Consider the following 8992-nt stretch of genomic DNA (forward strand, 5'->3'; position numbering starts at 1 on the left):
ACATTAAAATTTATATAAATATATTCTTTGATGTTCTTTATATTTAGGATTAAATATGTTTATGATCCCTTAATTTTCAGTGAAAATTGAAATTAGTCCCCCTCGAAACTTTGACCCAATTCAGTCCCCAATTCTAGAAATGTGTGAATTTAGTTATTTTAACCAAATTTTTTAAGTTTATTTGACATTTCGAACGTGTTTCTCAGTCATCATAAACTAACATTGAAGCGAAAATGCGTCAAATGATGTAAATCCTTAAATGCTATCATGAAACGCCTTCAGAACAATAATAAACTTAACAAAATTTGATCAAAATGACTAAATTTATGTATTTAAGTTAAAAGACTAAATTGAATCAAGTTTTGAAGATAAATTAATCTCAATTTTCACTAAAAGTAAAAAGGAATAAAAATATATTTTTTTGTGTAATTTAATTTTTTATGATTTTAGTTATGTGATAAGTCCGTATACGATGCAATTCAACAAAACTAGTTTTGCCATATCCACCTAAACTAATAAATAAGATGGAATGGATTTATTAAATAGGATAATTTATTAGAATTGCAGCGAGAATGAAACGTAGAAATAATTGGTCAATAACATTTATTGCAACAAATTCAATTAGTTTTCGTATTCGTCTTTAAATAACCTCGCCCAGTTTCTGATCCATCATCTCACAAGAGAAAAACAAAAACAAGACAAGATCTTTGCATAATGGCTTTTAAGATGATCAATCAAAACTTTTTTTTGGGAATAATATACATTGTTTTCATTTTGGCTTCGGGTGCTTCAGGTAACAAAATTGACAACAAGCACAAAAAAATAAATCCAAAATTGTTTCAGCATACTAATTCCTTGATCTTTTCTCAAATTCCCAATTTTTTATCGTTACTTTCTCCGATAATTAGAAATTTTTTCACTAATTTTCTTATAATTAGACATTAATTATCTATTAATGTCTAGTTTCATGTTTGAGATATATATTCCTCATAACGAGAGAATGTATTAAAACTTTTATATTGACTAAAGATAATACAATTTATAATATATAAGGAAGTGCAAATTTTATTTTAAAAATATTTTAGATGGGATTAAATTAGATTTAAAGTTTATTTTTTAATAAAATATAATGATCAAAAGATATATTTAATCTATTTATATTGTAAATGCATTAATCTTTTAATTTTATCCTAATATATTTTGTTCACTCAGATTAAAATTAAAATTTGATGAAAAGAATAATCAAGAATACTGATTTATAATTGACATATATATGTTCGTTTTATTGTAGGAGGAGCAACAAGTGATGGAACTGGTTGGAAGTATTGCCAAAAGCCTGGTGAGGGGAATTGTCCAAACAACGTTGCTTGTAACCAATTTTGCTTAAGTCGTCCCTACCCCGGGGGTGGTTCCTGTATAGGAAACCTATGTTGCTGCAAAGCATAGGAATTTGTTTTTGTTTTACTTCTTTAATAACATAATAATAATAAAGGATTCTTCTTATCAGTGTCCTAAGCAATGTTGTCGTGGAACATAGGAATTTATTTTTGTTTTTCTTCTTTAATAATAGAATTATAATAAAGTATCATGTTAACTGGTGTTCTATGATACTGCTGGTTAAGAATAATGGAATAAAGAATAAGCGTTGAATTTTGGATTTAATAAAAAGAAAGATATTGTAAAAATATTTTCACAAACATATAATTACAAGTGAGATCATTATAATCACTTCCAAGAGTAAAATAAAGTAAAAAGAAAAAAGAAAAGACATTGAATAATGATAATTTGTGATGAAGAGAAATTTTTATATATTAAATATAAAATTAATTTGTTAAAATAAAATTATTTAATAACTTTTATATTATTTGATATGATACAACATTAGTCATTTTTTTTATAAACTTTATTGTATACAATATAAGAAACCGTTAAATAATCATCAATTTTAAGAACCAAAAATATATTTAAAGATTAATTTCTTAATTAGAGACAAATTTAGATACTAATTGTTTTGTAGTTAAAACTTCAGTAGCTAATGTTAGTAACTAATTTAGAGATAAATTCATAATAAAAACTATTTTAGTTACTAATTATAAATTTCTGAAACTATTCTAATTACCAATAATTTTTAGTTTATAAAATAATATCTAAATTGTTCAGTATAGCGACTAACTATTTTTTATCACTAAAATTAGTCATTATTCAAAGATTTTTCTTATAAAAATAGAGTTCCGAGTTGAATTTGAATCTTATTATACTATATTCAATGACAGAATTTGGACAAAAAATTTAGGAGTGTCAAATTATATTTTTTATATATAAATAATTTTTTCTAATTAAAAAAAAACATTACCTTCTTTTATTTCTCTACTCAAGCACACATGATAATAAAAAAAAAAGAATCATTCATTAATTAACATATCACAAAATAACCATAAAAAATTATTATTAATGTCAAAAATTATCTAACATGAAATAAACTGAAGTAGTTGAAATAGTCTTCATAGGTTGTAAACTTGTCTTCTCCTAAATCCAAAATAATACACTAACATATGTCAAACTGCTTGTATTGTATAGTATCATGTACTAAAATATTGTGCAATGCAAGTTAAACAAAAAATCATCTAAAAATCAATAAATATTCACTGGTAGGCCAAATTTTATGAACAATTACTTAAAATGTGATATTATTATATACATAAATTTTTTTATTTAAAAGTGTAACGTAAAATTTATATCAAATATATATATATATATATATATATATATATATATATATATATAAATAAAATTTACCTTTATAAAAAAAAATATAAAGTTATCTTGATAACACATTGTGTTATCAGTTTGTATTCAACATTTACATGAAATTAATATCTTCAAGCTCTTGTTCTGAATTTAACTAGTATTGGCAACGTTTACTGAAGTTATAAAATAAAAAAGATATAACATATTTTAATATTAGTATGTTAAAATATTAAAATAACAACAATCAAATTTAAACACTTATTTATATCTTAAAACTTTTTTCATTTATTTTTTTAGTTTCAAAAACTAATATAATAGTACTTTACACTTGGATAATCTGTTTTATACATATAAGTTTCAAGTTAGTTAAATAATTCCTAACTTTGATGGTTGACCAGACTCTGTAGTCCTCTGTTCCAGCAAAATCTAATGACATAATTTTTTAATTATATAAAACAGCTTTCAGTAGTGAATGTTTTAACCAAATTTTTTTTTCTTTCATTTCAGAAAATGTAATTTTAGAATTTATATAAAAAAGATAAAAAACTGTATGGGCAGTTGTTGCTCCCTTTTCTCATGACTATGATGTCAAAAAAATTCGTACTTGTGGATATCCGCGAATAAAATTCGCAATGGGTAGAAAATAGATATTAAAAATGGATACCTGCTATCCGCGGATACGGGTATTTTTGATACCTGCATGTTAATAGGACGTGTACAAATATCATAGTATCCGTATTCGTAGATACCCATACCAGCTCAACTTTAATTCACAAAAATATGCTAATATATATATATATATATATATATATATATATATATATATATATATATATATATATATATATATATATATTAGTAAAAAACATTCTGAGTCTTCATTCAGTAATGGTGGTTGGATTCTTACCCCACATCAAAGTAGACTACTTTCAGATACCGTGGAGACATTGATGTGTCTCCAAGACTGGTTATGGACTAACATGGAAGGTAATGAAATTAACACTTTTACTTAGATATTTTAATTAAATGATTGTTAGAAATTTTAATGAACTTCTTATGTTTTTTGACTCTTCTAGATTAAAATTGGACAACATGAAACTTTATACAATGTTGCAAGATGTGGACATTGATGAAGTTAATAATTTCTTTAATATTTCATTCAAAAATAAACTACTGTTAGTGATTTTTTATTTGTTTGTTTTGCAGGAATCAATCGGAGAAAATGAGTTTGTTGATCTAAGCACTCATTATGGTTAAATATGTTTGTAAGTACTCGCGGGTACCCGTTAATACCCGCGAATATGAAAAAAATAGGCAGGTACCCGCATAACGGATACCCGACGAATATGAATACGAATACAGAGCGAATATTTATCCAGCAGGTAGGGTACGAGGAAGCTACTACTCGTATCCTAACCGTCCCGTTGACATCCCTAGTCATGACCAAAATTCTGTCATCGAGTACGTTAAAATTTGTTTTTGTATTTGAATAATCTATTTTCGTTTAAAGTTTAATTAAGCTTAACGTCTTAGCTTTTCTTAATTCCCGGAAAACCTCCTATTTAAACATAATTGTATCATCTATAAATAATTTATGAGCTTAATTAAACTTCGGCTACGTAATACACATGTTAGAACGATAAAGAGCAATCTATATAATTATATAATATCATTAATCTCTTAACACAAAGATTTATTAACCCTTTAAAGAAATTCCGAACACTAGACTCTATAATTAGATTCATTTAGTTATGTCGTCTATTCCACTATCCAGAAAACCTTTCATCAAACATGACTTTAAAAGCTAATTTTAACCTATTTCATTCAAAGCTCATTTTACCTTATTTGGATAAATCCTATTTAAAACCATTCTCCAAACTAAGTCTCCTTTTGCGAACGATCTCGAGCATAGGTTGGCATTATATTTCCTAGCGACTCTTTGTTTGACAACTAAGTTGCGTATTTGAGCTTTTTCTCTTAGCTCGGGTAGGAGGTCAAGATGGGTGGCCATGTTTTGATGATTTTGGGCTGAGTCATATAGTTCTCGGCTTAGGGATGGTTCACCAATTTCAACGGGTATCATGGCATCTGCACCGTATACTAGGCTGAACGGAGACTCGTTTGTTGCTGATTGAGGGGTACACCTGTAGGCCCACAACACTTCTACTAGTTCTTCTGGCCATCGACCTTTGGCGTTGTCTAACCGCTTGCGTAGCTCCACTAGTATAACCTTGTTTGTCGCCTCGGCCTGTCCGTTGGTCTGTGGGTGTTCAACAAAGCTGGTTACGTGTTTGATGCCCAGACCGGTGTAGAACTTAGCGAGTTCTTTATCTATAAATTGCCAGCCATTGTCGGTGATGATGATATGTGGGACAGCATATCGGCATATGATATCCTTCCAAACGAATTGTTGTACTTGTTGGGTTGTAATGGTGGCAAGCGATTTGGCTTCTATCCACTTGGTGAAGTAGTCGACGGCTACTATCAGGAATTTTACTTGGCCTTTGCTAGGGGAGAAGGGGCCGAGGATGTCCATTCCCCACTTAGCGAAGGGTCACGGGGATAGTATAGAATGAAGCTGTTCTTGTTTTTGGTGAATGAGGTTGCCATTCTTCTGGCACGGTATGCATTTCCTGACGAAGTCTTGGCAGTCGGCCTCCATGGTTGGCCAGAAGTAACCGGCGCGAAGGATTCAGGTAGTCATGGTGCATGCGCCGGAATGGTAGCCGCATATGCCCTCATGTAATTCTTTAATTATGTACTGAGCTTGTTCTGCCGTGACGCATTTGAGAAGTGGCTGGTCGTATCCGCGTTTGTAAAGATCGTCGCCTATCATCGTATACCTAGCGACTTTAGTTATCCAAACTCTGTCGGCGTTAGGTGGAAGGTTACCGGTTTTGAGATACTGGATGTAAGGGGTTGTCCAATTGTCGGCTTGGTCTTGGGTTAGGTTATGGCAAGTACTTGTGATGGAAGGGGCGGGCAGTGTTTGCTGTAATAGGGATCGATGCCGGTTTTTTAACTTGGTGCTGGCCAGTTTGGATAATATGTCGGCTTTAACGTTTTCGGATCTGGGAATGTGTTGTATGCAGACTTGTTCGAAGGCGGACTGGACGACTTTCTGGACTAGATGGTAATTGATGGACGTCCTTGGAGTAGGAGAGGAAGGAAATCCATGGAGAATGATGAGGAGAAGATGGAGTGCAGCGGAATTTGGAGAATTAGAGAAAGGTTGCTCTCGGAAATGGAGAATTTGGTGAAGATGAAGAGTAGAAGTGGAGCTATGGTATGGAAGATGGCTAAGGAGATGAAGGAGAAGGTTAGCCATGTGTGCTCTCAAATTAATAGAAGTGTGGAGTGATCTCAAACACTAGCATTTATTAGCAATTCAAGAGTAACCATTACAATATTTGAGTGGCTCTATTTATAGGCACATGGCCGGCCAAATAAAGAGAAAATGCAACAAAGATGAAATGCAAATGTAGCTTGGAGAAGAAGCTTGATTGTAGACCATGTGATGTAGTAGATGAGTCTAGATGGTGCCAAGTGGCGTATCACACTCTCCTTGCCCAAGTCACACGCACCATGGTTCCATCACATTCTCCTTGCTTAGTTCATGCTTTGCTTGCATCCAAATGGAGAGCCACTCTAGTAACTCTCGACCAAAGGTAGCACATTGGGCTCGGCCCAAATGATCCCAACAAGTGTTCTAGCTTTTATTGAAAGCAAAGCCTAAACAATGGCCCAATTTAAATCTAGACTACTTCCTTCATGCATCATCTCATATTTTAGAGATTTCTTTAGCCCATGTAAATAATGTAAAAAGCCCATGATTGACTTGATCATCTTGTGAGAGGCCCATGTGAATCTTTCTCATCATGCTTCTAGTGATTGGGCCTTGATGTGGGCTCGGACTTGTTGATGCACTTGAGCTTGGGCTTGTTGGGGTCACATCATCCCCTCCCCCTTGAAGAGGATTTGCCCTCAAATCTTGGTGGTCACCCTCTTCATCTAAAATACCTACAAAAGGAACCAAATCAGTAATGTTGAAAGTAGGATGCACACCATATTCCGGAGGAAGATCCAATTGATAAGCATTATTATTGATCTTCTTGATGATTTGGAATGGACCATCACCTCGGGGACTAAGTTTGGATTTTCTTATATTAGGAAATCTTTCCTTCCTGAAGTGCAACCAAACTAAATCTCCTTCATTAAAAGACCGAACTCTCTTGCCCTTGTTTTTAGACTGAGCAATCTTTTCAACATGGGCTTGAATTTGGTGTTTAACCTTCTCATGAAAATATTTTATGAACTTGGACTTAGAAACCCCTTCTTTATGAACAAAATCAAAAGAAGTTGGAAGAGGTAATAAGTCCAATGGTGTGAGAGGGTTAAAACCATAAACTACCTCAAAGGTGAGAGTTTGGTGGTGCCATGGACCACTCTATTGTAAGCAAATTCAATGTGGGGAAGATACTCATCCCAAGATTTATGATTCCCCTTAAGCAAAACCCTAAGCAATGTGGAAAAGGATCTATTGACTACCTCGGTTTGCCCATCAGTTTGTGGGTGACAAGAGGTAGAGAAAGAAAGTTTTGTTCCTAGCCTAGACCACAAGGTCCTCCAAAAATGGCTTAGGAATTTAGCATCCCTATCAGACACAATTGTTTTGGGTAAACCATGGAGGCGAACCACTTCTCTAAAGAATAACCTTGCTATGTTGCTAGCATCATCTACTTTGTGACATGGTATAAAATGTGCCATTTTAGAAAAATGGTCCACTACCACAAATATAGAGTCAACACCCCTAGAAGTCCTTGGAAGCCCTAGGACAAAATCCATACTTATATCCTCCCAAGGGGTGGAAGCAACAGGCAAAGGAGTATACATCCCTGCAGGCATTGCGCTAGACTTAGCATGCAAACAATTCAAACAACTAGCGCAATAGTTTTGTATTTCCCTTTTCATATGGGGCTAAAAGAATTTCTCTTTAAGCATAGCCAAAGTTTTGGCGACCCCAAAGTGACCCATAAGTCCCCCCTCATGCATTTCTTTGATCAAAAGTTTTCTATGAGAACCTAGAGGAATACATAGGCGGCTTTCTTTGAAAAGATATTCATTTGAGAGATAAAAGCCGCCTTGGGACTTAGTGAGACAATCATGATAAATGGTAGCAAAGAAGGGATCATGAATATACAATTCACATATGTTGTCAAATCCAAGAATTTGGGATCCAAGCTTGGCTAAGAGAGTATATCTCCTTGATAGTGCATCAACCACCACATTAGCTTTCCCTTTCTTGTACTTGATAACATAAGGGAATTGTTCCAAGTACTCAACCCACTTTGCATGCCTTTTATTCAATTTGTGTTGGCTCTTCAAATATTTGAGAGTTTCATGATCACTATGGATAATAAACTCTTTTGTTACAAGATAATGTTCCCAAGTATGAAGAGCTCACACAAGAACATATAGCTCTTTGTCATAGGTGGGATAGTTACGAGAAGGACCATTTAGTTTTTCACTAAAATAGGCAATTGGATGGCCTTCTTGTAACAAAACCGCACATATTCCCACCCCAGAAGCATAACATTCTAGCTCAAAAGTTTTCTCAAAATTTGGAAGAGCAAGAATGGGAGCTTGGGTGAGCCTAGTCTTGATATCATCAAAAGCCTTTTGTTGTCTTTCACCCCACTCAAAAGATATGTCTTTCTTAACAAGTTCATTGAGAGGTGAAGCAATGGTGGAGAAGTTGGGGACAAATCTTCTATAGAAACTTGCTAATCCATGAAAACTTCTAATGTCCCCAACATTCTTTGGCACAGGCCATTCTTGGATGGCCTTGATTTTTGCGGGGTCAACATGCACCCCACTCTTATTGACCACAAATCCCAAAAAGATGACACTCTCTACACAGAAAATGCACTTGTCAATGTTAGCATAGAGTTGGTGGTCTCGGAGAAGAGATAACACAACTCTAAGATGACCCACATGAAGTTTAGAGCTTGTACTATACACCAAGATGTCATCAAAATAGACAACAACAAACTTGCTTATACAATCTCGCAAGACATGATTCGTTAGGCGCATGAATGTACTAGGAGCATTGGTTAGACCAAAGGGCATGACTAACCATTCATATAGACCAAATTTTGTTTTGAAAGCAGTTTTCCAAACATCACCTTTTTGAATACGAATTTGGTGATAACCACTTTTGAGGTCTATTTTTGAAAATATTTGT

The 8992-nt window shown here is 33.4% G+C and overlaps 1 long non-coding RNA gene across 1 annotated transcript; it reads left to right on the plus strand.

Moving 5' to 3' along the window:
• Positions 1–573: 573 nt before the first annotated feature.
• Positions 574–1594, plus strand: LOC146882136 (uncharacterized). Its single transcript, XR_014985122.1, has 2 exons — positions 574–793; positions 1292–1594. It is a non-coding gene; the product is annotated as an uncharacterized LOC146882136 (long non-coding RNA).
• Positions 1595–8992: the final 7398 nt, after the last annotated feature.

The sequence above is a fragment of the Vigna unguiculata genome, chromosome 10, assembly GCF_037176805.1.
Source record: "Vigna unguiculata cultivar grain cowpea cultivar isolate G323 ecotype 2 chromosome 10, ASM3717680v1, whole genome shotgun sequence".
In the NCBI taxonomy this organism is placed as follows: domain Eukaryota; kingdom Viridiplantae; phylum Streptophyta; class Magnoliopsida; order Fabales; family Fabaceae; genus Vigna; species Vigna unguiculata.